The sequence below is a fragment of the Macaca nemestrina genome, chromosome 14 (assembly GCF_043159975.1).
Source record: "Macaca nemestrina isolate mMacNem1 chromosome 14, mMacNem.hap1, whole genome shotgun sequence".
Lineage (NCBI taxonomy): Eukaryota > Metazoa > Chordata > Mammalia > Primates > Cercopithecidae > Macaca > Macaca nemestrina.
The window spans coordinates 65,819,223-65,837,055 of NC_092138.1; the positions used below are offsets into that span (position 1 = coordinate 65,819,223).

At 47.8% G+C, this 17,833-nt stretch overlaps 1 protein-coding gene across 7 annotated transcripts in view; it reads right to left on the reverse strand.

Moving 5' to 3' along the window:
- Window positions 1-10,784, reverse strand: part of LOC105485770 (ring finger protein 38) — a 142,039-nt gene extending 131,255 nt beyond the window's left edge. For 4 of the 7 annotated variants that reach the window (XM_011748260.3, XM_011748259.3, XM_011748258.3 and 1 more), the window contains exon 1: window positions 10,655-10,776. The gene's annotated coding sequence lies outside the window, so the exon portion shown is untranslated. Of the gene's footprint in view, window positions 1-10,456; window positions 10,521-10,654 lie in introns of those variants that run through there. The other 3 variants (XM_011748256.3, XM_071078003.1, XM_071078007.1) reach the window with 3 other exon arrangements.
- Window positions 10,785-17,833: the final 7,049 nt, after the last annotated feature.

Consider the following 17,833-nt stretch of genomic DNA (forward strand, 5'->3'; position numbering starts at 1 on the left):
GAGGCGGAGCTTGCAGTGAGCGGAGATCGCGCCACTGCACTCCAGCCTGGGCGACAGAGCGAGACTCCCTCTCAAAAAACAAAAAACAAACAAACAAAAAAAAAGAGGCCAAGGTGGGAGGATCACTTGAGCCCAGGAGTTTGAGACCAGCCTAAGCAACATAGTGAAACCCTATCTCACAAAAAAGTTTAAAAGGTTAGCATAGTTGTCACACCCATAGTCCTAGCTACTCAGGAGGCTGAGATGAAAGGATTGCTTAAGCCTGGGAGATAGAAGCTGCAGTGAGCTATGATTACCACTGCCACTGCACTGCTGAGTGGGCAATAAAGCAACACCTTGTCTCAAAAAACAAACAGAAAACGGCAGTTTGAGATACCAGTAACAAGTAATACAGTAATAATTAACATATTAAGAAAAAAGTTTTAGGCCAGGCGTGGTGGCTCAAGCCTGTAATCCCAGCACTTTGGGAGGCCGAGACGGGCGGATCACGAGGTCAGGAGATCGAGACCATCCTGGCTAACATGGTGAAATCCCGTTTCTACTAAAAATATACAAAAAAACTAGCTGGGCGAGGTGGCGGGCGCCTGTAGTCCCAGCTACTCGGGAGGCTGAGGCAGGAGAATGGTGTAAACCCGGGAGGCGGAGCTTGCAGTGAGCTGAGATCCGGCCACTGCACTCCAGCCTGGGCGACAGAGCGAGACTCCGTCTCAAAAAAAAAAAAAAAAGTTTTCAGTAAAAGATTGCCAACAAGACTTCTTAGAAGCACATCATGACATAGAATGGTTGACGTAAGTGTTTATTAACGGGCATGGTGGCTCACGCCTGTAATCCCAGCACTTTGGGAGGCCAAGGCGGGTGGATCACAAGGTCAGGAGTTCCAGACCAGCCTGGCCAATATGGTGAAACCCCGTCTCTACTTAAAAAAAAAGTACAAAAATTAGCCGGGCATGGTGGCGCAGGCCTGTAGTCCCAGCTACTGGGAAGGCTGAGGCAGGAGAATCGCTTGAACTCAGGAGGCGGAGGTTGCAGTGAGCCGAGATCGTGCCACTGCACTCCAGCCTGGGGGCAACAGAGTGAGACTTCGTCCCAAAAAAAAAAAGTTTATTGGCCAGGCCCAGTGAGAAGGAGGTTGCCGTGAGCTGAGATCACACCACTGCACTCCAGCCTGGGCAACAAGAGCAAAACTTCGTCTCAGAAAAAAGAAAAAAAAGAATTTATTAAGCACATCAGCCAGGTGCGGTGGCTCACGCCTATAATCCCAGCACTTTGGGAGGCAAAGGTGGGTGGATCACCCGGGTCAGGAGTTTGAGACCAGCCTGGCCAAAAGGATGAAACCCTGTCTCTACAAAAATAGAAAAATTAGCTGGGAGTGGTGGTGCGCACCTGTAATCCCAGCTACTCGGGAGGCTGATACAGGAGAATCGCTTGAACCCAGGAGGCGGAGATTGCAGTGAGCCAAGATTGCAGCACTGCACCCCAACCTGGGTGACAGAGCAAGACTCCATCTCAAAAAAAAAAAAAAAAAAAAAAAAAAAGAGAGAGAGAGAGTTTATTAAGCATACATCCCCAGATAAACTGATTTTTTTCTGGTGGCAACAGGGAGAAATCGCCTCCCAAAAATGTAAGTGCTTAATTAAAAAAAAAAAAAAAAAAAAAAGGCCGGGCGCGGTGGCTCAAGCCTGTAATCCCAGCACTTTGGGAGGCCGAGGCGGGTGGATCACGAGGTCAGGAGATCGAGACTATCCTGGCTAACATGGTGAAACCCCGTCTCTACTAAAAATACAAAAAATTAGCCGGGCGTGGTGGCGGGCGCCTGTAGTCTCAGCTACTTGGGAGGCTGAGGCGGGAGAATGGCGTGAACCCGGGAGGCAGAGCTTGCAGTGAGCCGAGATCACGCCACTGCACTCCAGCCTGGGAGACACAGCGAGACTCCGTCTCAAAAAAAAAAAAAAAAAGATTGGCCAGGCATGGTGGCTCACACCTGTAATCTCAGCACTTTGGGAGGCTGAGGAGGGCGGATCACCTGAGGTCGGGAGTTCAAGACCAGCCTGACCAACATGGAGAAACCCCCGTCTCTACTAAAAATACAAAATTAGCTGGGCGTGGTGACACATGCCTGTAATTCCAGCTACTCGGGAGGCTAAGGCAGAATGGCTTGAAAACCTGGAAGGCGGAGGAGATGGCGCCATTGCACTCCAACCTGGGCAACAAGAGCAAAATTCTGTCTCAAAAAAAAAAGAAAAGATTAGTGGGCGCATCCCTGGGAGAGTAAGCAAGTTATGTATTTGGTTTTTGTGGGCAATCAATCATTCTGCTAACACAAATATAAAGCAAAGTAGACCCAGATTTCTATATATCTTCCTCTAAAGTACTTTTAAGTTACAATTTCAGACTTAAAAAAAAAGTTCCAAGCTCAGTCTTGTCCTTTTTTAAAGCTGCAAGTATTATAATTTAAAACTCTGAAATGTATTCACTTAAACACATTCCTGTCACTAACAACAACACTCTATTATCCACTTTTGGTACTGTCTCCAGATGATTTTTAATCCCTGCCTGACTTCTCCCTACCAACAAGTACTTGGATACCATCTTTACCCTGCCTGCCCCCACTACTTGGTTGTGCCTAGGGAATTATAATTACAGTGATCCCGCCTTTAGAACATCCTCAGAGCACAAAGCTTCTTTGTATAATGGTGGAGGGAGGGTGCCCTCCAGGCTCCACAGAAAAGAGTGGGTGGTAGCAACAGAGGAAGAGGAACTGGAGCCACCATGGTGGCCCTCAGTTCTAGTTCAATATTGTTTGTGGGAATTTACTTATAGTGACCAGCCAGGGTTCTGTTGAGCCTCTGCATCTCCTCACATATGGGGGTGAAGAGAGAAGCAGGGCCTATCCTGGCAGATGGGCATAATCACCATGCCCAGACTAGGGAGCAGAAGGAAGCAAGAAATTTGGGAGAAAAGCAAGCAATAACTGTCTTGAATTGCACCCCTTTAGGCAGTTCGCAAGACGTTAAGTGAGGAAGTTTTGACAACAAAGGCTATCACCCTAATTAACCAGTGGCTAGTACTGGCATGACTGGCACTCGGTAGATGCTCAAATATGTATTGAGGTGGCAATAAAAATCTACATAGGAAGACAAATCTATAAAAGTTTTAACAAGATAGCATAAAAGCCAAATGAAAAATACTTTTTATTAATTACGAGTCCCAGCCAGGCACAGTGGCTCATTCCTGTAGTAGTCCTAGCACTTAGGGAGGTCGAGGCAGGAGGATTACTTGAGCTCAGGAGTTCAAGAACACCCTGGGCAACATAGCAAGACCCCATCTCTTTAAGTATGAGTCCCAACTCTTCTCTATCTGTAAATGTGATTTTTTTTTTTTTTTTTTGAGATGGAGTCTTGCTCTGTCGCCCAGGCTGGAGTGCAGTAGAGCGATATCAGCTCAATGCAACCTACACCTCCCAGGTTCAAGCGATTCTCCCGCCTCAGTCTCCTGAGTAGCTGGGACTACAGGTGCACACCACCACACCCAGGTATTTTTGTATTTTTAGTAGAGACAGGGTTTCACCATGTTGTTTCACCATGTTGCCCAGGCTGGTCTCAAATTTTTGAGATCAAGTGATCCACCTGCCTCGACCTCCCAAAGTGCTGGGATTACAGGCGTGAGCCACCGCGCCCAGCCCCATAAATGTGATTATTAAATAAACACCTGTTTTACTTTCAGCCTACTCTACTTCTGTTTAGTTTGAGGAACTACTCACTTTTTAGTTCTCTACAATAAAACAAATTTCAACAGAAGGTCAGCATGCAGCATCTGCAGCCACTAAAATCCAAGGTGCAGAAGCAGAATGGACAGGCAACATTTCAACTCCAAGAACATCCCAAAAGCACTACAAATTGTCCTACTACCTAACTGCTTGCTATTCTTCTTTCCATGTATACAGTTTTCTCTCTCTCTTTTTTTTTTTTTTTCTGAGATAGCCTCTCACTCTGTTCCCCAGACTGGAGAGGGCAGTGGCACCATCTCAGCTCACTGCAACCTCCGCCTCCCAGGCTCAAGCAATTCTCCTGCCTCAGCCTCCCAAGTAGCTGAAATTACAGGCACGCGCCACCACGTCCAGCTAATTTTTGTATTTTTAGTAGAGACAGGGTTTCACCATGTTGCCCAGGCTGGTCTCAAACTGGAGCTCAAGTTATCCACCCGCCTCGGCCTCCCAAAGTGCTGGGATTACAGGCGTGAGCCATGGCGCCCAGCCCCTTCCATGTATATAGTTGTTCCTCTTACTACTACTTCCCTACATTTCTCAACAAAGTCAAAGGATCAGTATATACACCAAAACTCACAATCTCTCACTCCTTTATTTCTATACATATTTTACCACAAAAGTAGAAAATGCACTGATAGCTTTTTTTTTTTTTTTGAGACGGAGTCTCACTCTGTCGCCCAGGCTGGAGTGCAGTGGCCGGATCTCAGCTCACTGCAAGCTCCGCCTCCGGGTTTACGCCATTCTCCTGCCTCAGCCTCCCGAGTAGCTGGGACCACAGGCGCCCGCCACCTTGCCCGGCTAGTTTTTTTTGTATTTTTTAGTGGAGACGGGGTTTCACCGTGTTAGCCAGGATGGTCTCGATCTCCTGACCTCGTGATCCGCCCGTCTCCGCCTCCCAAAGTGCTGGGATTACAGGCTTGAGCCACCGCGCCCAGCGGTCTTGCTCTCCAGGCTGGAGAGCAATGGCACAATCTCGGCTCATTGCAACCTCCACCCCCGGCTTCAGCCTCCCGAGTAGCTGGGATTACAGGTGTGTGCTGCCCAGCTAATTTTTGTATTTTTAGTAGAGGCGGGGTTTCACCATGTTGGCCAAGCTGGTCTCAAACTCCTGACCTCAGGTGATCCACCCTCCTCGACCTCCAAAAGCGCTGGGATTACAGGCGTGAGCCAACGCACCGGGCCAGTAATAGCTTTCAAAAGCATGACTTAACTATTGATAAACCCTAATATACGCTCATCATTCTACTCTTCCACCTGTCCAACATCACTGCAGTTAACTGTTCTAAGCAGTCCCAAGAACAGCGCTAATATCCATCTAAGTAGAACAGGAAAAAAACTGAAACCACTCTGGGTAAGGCCTGCAGGTAAGAATCATTTATTTTCTTTCTGTGGGCATAAGACCACTTTTGTTAAACATCTTTAGTTTTTTAACATATAATTTCTTTTAAAAAGTTCCTCCAAGACAGCAGCAAAAGCAAATCGAAACTTCCTATCCACCACCCTCAATCATGTTTAAAAATAATAAAAAAGACAACAGAAACCACTTCAAATGTACCTTTCCCTAGAGCCCCCAGAAGAGCATTCGTCCATGACAACTGTTCTGAAAAACACTCTGCCATTATTTCCAAAAGCAGTAGGAAGTCCAGTCTTGTCCTTGGTTTGCACTCCCCACTCCTCTCTCTCCAAGAAAAAAACGAAACAGCAGGAAGCGTAAACAACCACTTAATGGAAAATACAAATGGGTAAATATTTTCAAAATTCGCTAAAAAGCCTCAGGTCTTCAGGAATGCTAGTGCAGGGGGAAATAGGAAGAGAAAAATAACTGCATTTACCCCTCCAAGTGAGCACTGTAAGAAGACAAGAGCAAATGTGGCACATAGCTACTACACTTTCTCTCCTCCATTTACCAGATACTTTTGTCTTTTTTTTGAGACAGAGTCTCACTCTGTTGCCCAGGCTGGAGTGCAGTGGCATGATCTCAGCTCACTGCAACCTCCACCTTCCGGGTTCAAGCAATTCTCCTGCCTCAGCCTCCAAAGTAGCTGGGATTACAGGCATGCGCCATCATGCCCAATTAATTTTTCTATTGTTAGTAGAGACGGGGTTTCACTATGTTGGCCAGGCTGGTCTTGAACTCCTGACCTCAGGTGATCCACCCACCTTGGCCTCCCAAAGTGCTGGGATTATAGGCATGAGCCACTGCGCCCGGCCAACAGTGGTATTTTCTAAATAACTTATTCTGTATGTATTTCTCCAGCCTCATAACAAAGTTTACCATTTGAAGCTATGCTCTTTGGTTCAGCTGAGCATGGTGATAAAAAGCCCCTTCCCATGAAAAGTTCACATGGAGAACTCTTGGAGCCCCTAGGGCGAGCACCAACCCAGACCTCATGGTAAAGCCCACAATGCACATAGATGAAACTGTTAGTTACAGCTGGACTAAACAGTTCCAAAGCTGCAGAGCAGTGCTAGATCACAGATCACCTTTGTGTGGATTAGAAAAGGTGCCCCTTCTCTGAGGCTACTCATCGTGGTAAGTGGAGTACAGAATAGATTTCCATCCTCACTTGCCATCCGAAACAGGTATCTTTTTGCTGGGTGCAATCTCTATGGTCCTATACCGCAGCACTGTTAAGAAGCGTACCGGCCAGGCATGGTGGCTCATGCGTGTAATCCCAACGCTTTGGGAGGCCGAGGCAGGCTGATCACGGAGGTCAGGAGTTTGAGACCAGTCTGGCCAACATGGTGAAACCTCGCCTCTACTAAAAACACAAAAATTATCCGGGCATGGTGGCAGATGCCTGTAATCCCAGCTACTCGGGAGGCTGAGGCAGGAGAATCATTTGAACCTGGGAGGTGGAGGTTGCAGTGAGCCGAGATCACGCCATTGCTCTCCAGCCTGGGCAACAAGAGCAAAACTCTGTGTCAAAAAAAAAAAAAAAAAACGAAAAAGTAAAAGAAAAGCATACCTGGGCAATGCTGCACCTCCAAAGTGGGTTTCCAGAAAGAGGAACCTTAATAAAGACAAGCAGGCACTTCACAAATTTCACTATCAGAAAGCCTCAGATTTGTTAATACAAATTCATTCATAAACACATCAGGACTACAGGAAAAAAGGTCTAGCAGAGAAGGAAAACTAGCACATTTGGGAGAAAGGACACTCTTCCATCTTGAGGGATGATCGTTGTTTAGGAAACCTTAATCTTTGACCACAGGTTCAGACGGCTGAACCTCAAATGTTGGTCATAAGCTAAAATAATCACTAGCATCTGCAGAGGGATGATCATCTTTATCTTAAAAAAGACATGATCACATGTTTACCTCTGGGGGTTTTACTTTCTCCAAATTTTCCTTCTCTGCTAGACCCTTTTTGCCCTTATCCTAACTTTAAAACCACATACAGTTGACACATGTACTTAAAATCTGTAAAATCTGATAAATAACCCTGGTAGGTAGTGGGCCCCTTAGCTAACTCCAATGAAAATCAGAGGAATGGACAACCTAGATTAAGAGGGCTATGGCATCCAACCCTATCATTCTTTTACGCTCCATAAAAGAGATCAAGTATCACATGGGTCAAAATTCCATCCCAGTCATCCAGGAGTGGGAACAGAGGGGCAGCCTAAGGAAAAGATGAGGGCTAAGCTGGGGCAAAGCTAAGACAGTGGTTCTCAAACTTTAGTGGACATCAGAATCTATTGGGGAGTTTTCTCAGAATCAGATGTCTGGGTCCCTCCCTACACTTGATACATCAGAATGTCCTGGAGCACATCTATTTTTAACAAAGCTCAAACTGCTGACGCAGGTTCACTAGAAAGTTTAGAAATAATGAGAAATCTACCACAACTATCGGCAGTTCCAAAATAAAAGTCATCCATTGCAAAACTAGGTTTAGCAGGTCAGAAAGGGGCGAAAAAGGATCACCAGCCTGCATGTATAACAGGCTGCGCTGGGCTGGAGCCTGTAGGGAGAGGTCCATTATTATATAGAGACAAAAACAGTGTTCTATAAACATTTTTTGTGTGGAAATATTTCAAACATCTGAAAAATATTTAGAATATACTAAATATCTCTGTACCCTACACCCAACATTATCAAATCTTAATTTACAATTACCTGATTCAGATTTTTTTTTAAAGTAATAGAACATTAAAGGTATAAATAAAGCCCTTTTGTGTACCCTTGTGTAATCGCATTCCTCATCTTCTCTTCCCAAAGACAATCATTACTCTTAATATGCGTATTTTAATACTATCACCACATATGGGCATAGCCACAAACAATATTATTTTGCATGTTTTCAGATTTTACACAAGTGAAAAGATTCTGTAAGAATTCTTCTGACTTGCTTCCCCGCTCCATATTATGTTTTTGAGATTCACCTATTTTAATGCATGTGGCTAGTTTATTTTTCACAGTGCTGTAATATTCAATTGTATGGGTCTATCTAAAAATGTATTGGCCGGGCGCGGTGGCTCACGCCTGTAATCCCAACACTTCAGGAGGCCGAGGCGGGCAGATCACGAGGTCAGGAAATCGAGACCATCCTGGGTAAAACAGTGAAACCCCGTCTCTACTAAAATTACGAAAAAAAAATTAGCCGGGCATGGTGGCAGGCACCTGTAGTCCCAGCTACTTGGGAGGCTGAGGCAGGAGAATGGTGTGAGCCCAGGAGGTGGAGCTTGCAGTGAGCCGAGATCACGCCACAGCACTCCAGCCTGGGTGACAGAGGGAGACTCCGTTTCAATAAATAAATAAATAAATAAATAAATAAATAAATAAATATGTATGTATTATTCTGTTGGTGGATATTTAAGCTGGAATGAGCATTCTTGTATTTTTTTCATACTTATTTTCTTGGACAAGTGTGCAAGGATCTCTTAGGATATATACCCAGAAATGGACATTTTAGGTAACTGAATATGTCTGCCCACCTTCACACTAAACACTAAATACCACTACTCTCTAAGGTGGTTAGATCCATTTACATTTCCACTACAGTATATAAAAGTTTATTTGTCCACAACCTTAATAATACTCGGTTTATCACAGCATTACATTTTTGCCAACCTGATCGGTGTCAAATGGCATCTCACTGTTGTTTCAATTTGCATTTCCCTGATTATAAGTCTCTCGCAAGTACATTTTCTTGCTTTTAAGTATATATTTGTCAAATACATGTTTCTTAGAGTTTTTTAGGAAAATCTAACCCATCTTGTCTGAATTGGAGCAGTCCTTCCCAAAGCACCCTGCCAACAGCCACCACAGCAGGAAAGCTAAGGTGCAAGAGGGCAGCAAGAAAACAGCTGACTTAAACAAGGAATCATCTTGGACAAAGGGCCTTAATTAATGCATTTGCTAATTAGTCTTTCCCTTCCCTCTTTTGTCAAGCCTTACTTCCAAGACAATACTCCAGGCACTGGGGGTCTGCATCCTTAGAACAGGAGCGAGCATGAGGGGGAAGGAGGAGGGTGCTCAAGCTAGAACGTTTCTATAAAAGTATAGCTGTCCTTACTCAAAAAAAGAAGTGACTGCAGACCAATTCATACTCAACCTTGTAAGCTACCATTCACCTCCAACAGACTCCTTTCAAACTCATCACGTTTGGCACCTTCTTTGAAACATCCCAACCTTTTTCTCCAGCCTAGACACCGTCCCCCGCCCTTCAGCAACCCTTTCATCTCCCTTCCCCCACAATGACTGAATACCCTCTCCTTTTTCCCCATTCTATTTTCTAGCTCCATGGGACCCTCTTCTCTGCCTGTAACACGCTGCTCTCTCCCTTGCTTCTAGAACTGCAAGTCCTTTCCCCTTCCCTTTCCAACAGACATCCGCAGTCAAAACAACCCACCTCATCATCCACCCCAAATAAAAACGGAAATCCCATGTATTACATGCCAGGCAGGCGGGTGACTCGGTCCCAATCCTCCCAGCTACCTTCTCCCTTCACGCCTGGGATAGCTGTTCTTTCTCGGGGAGTTCTCCAAGTGTGGTAGGTCCAAACCACCTGGAAAAAACTCACATAGCCTTCTGTGCCGTAAATGTCTTTACCAGGGCCATGTATGCATTTCTGGTTTCGACATGAACGAAATTCGGGCCATTTACTGAAAAAAGACACCTTACGGGCGCCTCCACAAAAGCGGGCAGGCCTCCCTCCCAGTGATTCCAGCTGAATTGGTTTCGTCCGTGCAGTGGTGGGGAAGGTGGCCTGGCAGACATCAAACGGTCCCCACGATAAGAAGTTTCCGAAGCTCTGCCCCACTCACTCAAGAAAGCCCTCTCCCCGAGAGCATTCCCCGCACAGAAGTCTCTCCCGCTGCGGCTCCCCAGGGCACCACCAAGCTCCCAAGTCGGCCCCCTGCTCTTCTGTCCCACCCTGCAAGAGATCGTTACTCCCAAGCCAGCCCAAAAAGGGCTGGGTGGGTGTGCCAGGGTCCAGGGCCTGACCCCCTCCCCCCACATCAATCTCCCTCGGCTCCCAGGGGCCGGGAAATCGGCCTCCTCCCAGCCCCCTCTGCTCGGGGCCCGCGCCGGCCCAGGGTAGCCCTGGGTCCCAGCCAAGACACGGCTCTCACCGGCTATGTGACCTTGGGCAAGTCACTTCCCCCTCTAAGCCTCGGTTTCCTCCTCCGCCGAGCAGAGACCTAGAGAGGTCTTGCCCTGCACACCCTGGGGGAGGAGGCTACCCACCGGGTGGGAAAACGCTTTGTGAGACGTTCGGCACGGCTGAGGCGCAGGGCTCGTAGGGGCTCCGGGGCCGGACAAAGCTGACCCGGACAACGCTCCTCCCCGTCGGCGGAGCCGGGCGGCTGGACCACACGCCTCCGGCCCCCACCCGCGGGACCGACCCACGCCCCTCCCCGCCTGGCCCGCTCCGGGACCCCGTACCTGCTCCCGGCGCTCGGCCGCAGGCGCCTCCACCCTGGGCGCCCGCCCGGAGAGGCCCGTGGCCCGGAGGGCTGAGGCGGTCCGTGGCGGCGGGCTCCGGCCGGGGCGGCGGCGGTGGGGGGCGCGGGCGGCGCGGGGGCCCGAGCTCGGCGGGGCCCGGCCTGGGAGACGACGACTGAGGTTGAAAGTGCGCGGCGGCGGCGGCTGCTGAGGCGGCGGCGGCAGCGACCGCGGCGGCGGCGCTTCCGCTCATGGCGGGGCCGCGAGCAGCGGCTCCGGCTGCGACTCGACTCCGGCGCGGCGGGCGCTGGCTGGGCCCCGGCCGGCAGCAGCGGTGGCGGCGACGGAGGCGGCTCCCGAAGGGGGAGGAGGCGGAGCCGGGAAGCGGCGGCGGCGGCGGAGGGGGCGGGGACGTGGAGGGGGCGGGGACGCCGAGCCGCCGCCGCCAATGGGCGCGGGGCTCCTCAGCCGCGGCTCCGGGGGCGGGCGGGCGCCGCCGAGGGGTATCCTCAATCTCCGCCGCTCCCTGAGGCTGGGAGGCAGAGCGCGGGCCACCAGCCTGGAGAGCCCGGCTCCAGGGGTTGCCCCGCCCCCGGCCCGCCCCTGGGGCGCGGCCGCGGGCCTCTGGGGCCAGGCCTCGCGCGACTCAAGCTGGGGCTGCGCTTGGGCTCCGCTGCGCAGGGGTTCGCGCCCGCGAGGGGGCCGGAACTCGGCCCAGATAGCTGCTGCTCGCAGCCCGCCCGCCAGACTCCCTCCTCCGCTTCCCCGCACTGTAGCCGCAGCCTCCTCTCCCCTCCTCTCCCTCTCTTGGCTGTTTCCTCAAAGTTTTTCCCTTTCAGACACTTAGGAAAGAAACTCTCCCTTCTGTTCTTAGGCTGTGTTTCAGTGATAAATTAGTCCCCGCGGACCCAGAGAGAACAGCAGAGGCAGAAACGAAAGAGATGGAGACAAGCTGCCGTCCCTGAGTCCCCGAGACCATCTTAATTGCTGAGCAGAAGCCAGCCAGGCTCAGCCCTGGCCCCTCGCCCCTTTCTCTGACTTTCTCTTTCTCACTTTACATGCCCTTGTTGTTAGAAGACTTAGATAAAAACATCCAACCCAGCTGGGCCTAGTCTCAAAAGAGGGGGAGGGTGTGAGGTAAGGAAAGGCTTTTGACCTGTCCCGACGGCTTTCCTATGAGGGGAAGAATTCTGCGAGTTAGTGACCCCCTTTGGGCCCTCCTCCACTTGGGTGTGATGTTGGTCACTGAAACCGTTTCCTCCTCATGTTTCTCTGGCTCTTTTATCAGAGCCGTAGAGGAGCAAAATAAAGTCAACCATGTGTTAGGGGTACCTCTAAAGTGCAGGCACGTGGGTGGGCCAGGGGTGCAGCTAAACTGCTGAGTAGATTATTTCAATAGAGCCTTATCCTCAGCCATTCTCCACTGAGCAGAGAGAGAAAGAGCTCTCTTTGAATCTCTGACAGCAGACATTTCAAATTCCATGCTGACACTTAATAGGTGCCTGATCTTTCATTCATGCTGGTCTTTCTGTCATCAGCAATGCTAGGCACTGGGAATACAAGAATAAAAAATACATAGTCGAGGCCTTCAAAGAGTTTACAGTCTCATTGGAGGACAGTGAGATATTTTTAGAAGTTAAAAACTTACAGGTGAGCAGGAGTTCACCAAGTGGGGCAGGTTGGGGGAAAGTGAACTGGGAAAACATTAAGATTGTATTTGGCCAGGGAACCTAAGATTTTCTGAATCCCATCCTTGACTTTTTGGTCACAGAGGAAACAGGTAATATATTACTAGCTGGAGCTTGGGTCCCAATGCCCACTGTAGAACACCTGTCAACTACTGTATGGAGGCACCTTCTTTCCTTTGATAGGTCTCAGCAGCCTTGAGCAACATTGAATCTATTTCTGTGCCAAAGCCCAAACCCCAGTTTCAGCTCTTACAACCCCAATTTGAGCAAATGCCTTGACGACCAGCCCTAGAAGAAAACGGACAGATGAGCAGTTTAATCCAGTAACCAAAGGAGCCCATCCAAGGATGCCTTGAAGCCAGGAAGAAACAGGAAGAAATATAGCGAGAGGGCCAGGCAAAGCTTGGGCCACCTCACCTTGCCACTTTAGGGAAACAAAATAAAGAATGGACCACATTCATGTTGGTTGCGATCTTTATCTCTTAACTTTCCGTCCCCCAATGATAGTCAGGAAGCGAGATGAGCATTGGGGTTTGGGAAACGACAGGTTTAATAGGACTGGAGCACAGCCCGGATGATGAGTGGTAAGAAAAGAGCAGACTGGAATTTAGTTAAGACAGGACCAGGTCATGAAGAGTCTTGAACGCCACATTGAGGCATTTGAATTTAACATGAATAGCAAAAGGGAGCCATTGAGGACCTAATGAGGAAATGATGTGATTAGATCGTATTTTGGAAAGACTCTGGCTGCTGTGTAGAAAATGGATTGGAGGGTGCTATGGTTTGAATATTTGTCCCTTGCAAAATTCATGTTGAAATCTAATCCCTAGGCCGGGCACAGTGGCTCACGCCTGTATCCCAGCACTTTGGGAGGCTGAGGCGGGCGGATTACCTGAGGTCAGGAGTTTGAGACCAGCCTGGCCAACGTGGTGAAACCCCGCCTCTACTAAAAATACAAAAATTAACTGGGCGTGGTGGCACACCCCTGTGATCCCAGCTACTTGGGAGGCTGAGGCTGGAGAATTGCTTGAGCCTGGGAGGCAGAGGTTGCAGTGAGCCGAGATCGTGCCACTGCACTCCAGCCTGGCCAACGGGGCGAGACTCTGTCTCAAAAAAAATAAATAAATAAAAATAAAAAATTAATCCCCAATGTGGTAGTATTGAGAGATGGAGCGTTTCAGAGGTGATTGGCGGAGCCCTCATGAATGTACTGATCCATACATGGATTAATGGGCTAGCATGGGAATGGGACTGGCCTTTATAAGAAGAGAGACCTGAGCAAGGATGTTAAGCTCTTTCACCATGTGATGCCATGTGCCACCTCAGGACTGTGCAGAGTCCCTGGCAGCAAGAAAACCCTCATCAGATGTAGCCTCTCAACCTCAGACTTCTCAGACTTTGCAACTGTAAGAAATACATTCCTTTTCTTTATATATTGCCTAGTTTCAGTTATTGTGTTATATATAAACAAGCATCAGAAAACAGCCTAAGATAGAGAAGAACAAAAAGAGAAGAAAACTGGCTAAAAAGCTTTAGGCATGAGATGAAAGTGACCTGAACTAAAGCAGAGATAGCAGTAATAGAGAGATGTTAAGGTGGTAGAATCAACAAGGCTTGAGGAAGATGAGATTGATTCAAGGATAACAAAGATTTTTGGCTTGAACAACTGGGTGACGGTGGTGCCATTCCTGAAAATATTAACAAGTAATACAGAGAACTATGAAGAGCAGAGAACCATGACCCTGGTTAAATCAGATTATTTCTGTGACTTTCCACATAAAGCAGAAGGGCTGAAGCAATTGGGCTAGAGTCACCACTGTACAATTACTAATGTCCTCTGAGATTGGGATCCAAAGATATGCAAAGGAGAGGCACAATAGACGGATTGCCCATTCCTTTTTTTCCATTAAAAAAGAAAAAATCGTGGGCCAAGCGCGGTGGCTCACGCCCGTAATCCCAACACTTTGGGAGGCCGAGGTGGGCAGATCACCTGAGATCGGGAGTTCAAGACCAGCCTGACCAACATGGAGAAACCCCGTCTCTACTAAAAATACAAAATTAGCAGGGTGTGGTGACGCCCGCCTGTAATCCCAGCTACTCAGGAGGCTGAGGTAGGAGAATTGCTTGAAACTGGGAGGCGGAGTTTGCGGTGAGCCAAGATCGTGCCATTGCACTCCAGCCTGGGCAACAAGAGCAAAACTCCGTCTCCAAAAAAAAAGAAAGATCACTTGGACACGGGAAAGGAACATCACACACTGGGGCCTATTGTGGGGAGGGAGGAGGGGGGAGGGATGGCACTGGGAGTTATACCTGATGTAAATGACGAGTTGATGGGTGCTGACGAGTTGATGGGTGCAGCACACCAACATGGCACATGTGTTCATATGTAACAAACCTGCACATTGTGCACATGTACCCTAGAAATTAAAGTATAATTTAAAAAAAAAAAGAAAGAAAGAAAAAGGGCCGGGCGCGGTGGCTCACGCCTGTAATCCCAGCACTTTGGGAGGCCGAGGCGGGCGGATCACAAGGTCAGGAGATCGAGACCATGGTGAAACCCCGTCTCTACTAAAAATAGAAAAAATTAGCCGGGCGCAGGGGCGGGCGCCTGTAGTCCCAGCTACTCGGGAGGCTGAGGCAGGAGAATGGTGTGAACCCGGGAGGCGGAGCTTGCAGTGAGCCGAGATTGTGCCACTGCACTCCAGCCTGGGCGACAGAGCGAGACTCCATCTCAAAAAGAAAAAAAAAAAAGAAAGAAAAAGAAAAAAAATTGTGGTAAAATATATTATGTAAAATTTATTATTTTAACCATCTTCAAGTGTACAATTGTAATTTCAAGTGGTGTTAACTATATTCACAATGAATTAGCTGGGTGTGGTGGTGGGCGCCTGTAATCCCAGCTCCTCAGGAGTCTGAGGCAGAGAATTGAATTGCTTGAACCCGGAAGGTGGAGGTTGCAGTGAGCTGAGATTGCACTACTGCACTCCAGCTTGGGCAACAGAGCGAGACTCTGTCTCAAAAAAAAACAAAAAAACAAAAAAACAAAAAAAAAAAACTATATTCACAATGTTCTAAAACCATCACCACTATCTGTTTCCAGAAGAACATCTTCATCACCATCCCAGACAGAAACATACCCATTAAGTAACTTTCAGTTTCCTCTTCCCCGCAGCCCCTGGTATATCTATTCTACTTTCTGTCTCTACGAATTTGATTATTCTAGATACCTAATGCAAGTGGAACCATACAATATTTGTCTTTTTGTGTCTTTCTGGCTTATTTCACTTGCATAATGTTTACAAGGTTTATTCATGTGGTAGTATGTATTCGAATTTCCTTCCTTCTTATTTTATCTTTTTTTTTTTTTTTTTTAGACAGAGTATTGCTCTTGTTGCCAAGGCTGGGGTGCAATGGCGCAATCTCGGCTCACCGCCACCTCTGCCTACTAGGTTCAAGTGAGTCTCCTACCTCAGCGTCCTGAGTAACTGGGATTACAGGCATGCGCCAATACGCGTGGTTAATTTTTTTGTACTTTTTGTAGAGACAGGGTTTCTCCATGTTAGTCAGGCTGGTCTCGAACTCCTGACCTCAGAGAGTGATCTGCCCGCCTCCGCCTCCCAGAGTGCTAGGATTACAGGTGTGAGCCACCAAGCTTGGCCTTACTGCTTTTGGTTCTTTGGAGTATATACCTAGGAGTAGAATTGCCGCATCATAATGGTAAACTCTGTGCTTAACTTTTTGAGGAAGCACCAGACTATTTTTCTATAGGGCTGCACCATTTTTGCATTCCACCAGCAATGCTTAAGGGTTCTAATTTATCCACATTCTTGCCAACACTTGTTATTCCACCCCCACCCCCACCTTTTTCTTCATAATAGCCTTCCTAATGGGTGTCAAGTGGTATCTCATTGTGGTTCTGATTTGCACTTCCCATTTCACTTTCAAGCTTAGCACAATGTCTGCTTACTTGTATTTGTCCCAGCCTGGCTTGTAAATCATTATTTTATTTGGGGAGTTAATGAGGGAGTGGAGGAGAGAAATTGTAAGAAAATACTGAAGGGGTGCCGGGCGCAGTGGCTCAAGCCTGCAATCCCAGCACTTTGGAGGCCAAGGCAGGCAGATCATGAGGTCAGGAGATCGAGACCATCCTGATTAACACGGTGAAACCCCATCTCTACTAAAACTACAAAAAGATTAGCTGGGCATGGTGGTGGGCGCCTATAGTCCTAGCTACTCTGGAGGCTGAGGCAGGAGAATGGCGTGAACCCGAGAGGTGGAGCTTGCAGTGAGCCGAGATCCCGCCACTGCACTCCAGCCTGGGCAACAGAGCAAGACTCCGTCTCAAAAAGAAAAGAAAAGAAAAGAAAAGAAAAGACTGAAGGGGCTATTTCATGAAAAAGGATAAGACAGTGATAGACCTAATAGCATATAAAACCAAAAGAGGAGCAAGATGGTATTTCAGAGTATTACAGAATAATACTCTGCAGCCTTGGCAACTGAAGGAATCTAGATAAGGTAGACCCAATGGAATTTGTAGCCATGCTCAGCAAAGGAAGTGAAAATAGCAATGCCAAATGGAAGGGGCTGGGGCGGGAGATGAAATTAACCACCAATACCACATGACTACTTTCCTTCACAAACACATCACAAGCACATGTGAGACAACTATATGGTTTCCCTGAAATGCTTGGGGATATAAATTGCAGGGTGTGAGACAGGGTGAAAGAAAACACACTGACCATTTTTCCTCACTGTTATCACATTAATAAACATTAGTTTCTATTTCCTTAGGCCACATTCCTCAAGGTGGCATTGCTAATTCACTGTTTTGAAAAGTTTTACTTTCCAGAGAGATCATAGCAATTTATTTGTTTAATCATTTATTTTTATTTAAATACGGTTAATCGGCCGGGCGCGGTGGCTCAAGCCTGTAATACCAGCACTTTGGGAGGCCGGGATGGGCGGATCACGAGGTCAGGAGATGGAGACCATCCTGGCTAACACGGTGAAACCCCATCTCTACTAAAAAAAAAATACAAAAAACTAGCCGGGCGAGGTGGCGGGCGCCTGTAGTCCCAGCTACTCGGGAGGCTGAGGCAGGAGAATGGTGTGAACCCAGGAGGCGGAGCTTGCAGTGAGCTGAGATCCGGCCACTGCACTCCAGCCTGGGTGACAGAGCAAGACTCCATCTCAGAAAAATAAATAAATAAATAAATAAATAAATAAATAAATAAATAAATGAGGTTAATCATTTATTTTTATTTAAATATAAGGGATTGAATTGGTCATATTTCTCACTTGTAAGGCCACTGTCATTTGTTTTCTTTATTTATTCTCTTTTATTCACATTCACTCATCTCATTCCCCTTTCTCACCACAGGTAATTATTCCAATGTGTTTCATGTATATCCTTTTGTTTGTGTTTATTTAAAATATGTAGTATTGGGCTGGACATGGTGGCCGACGCCTGTAATCCCAGCACTTTGGGAGG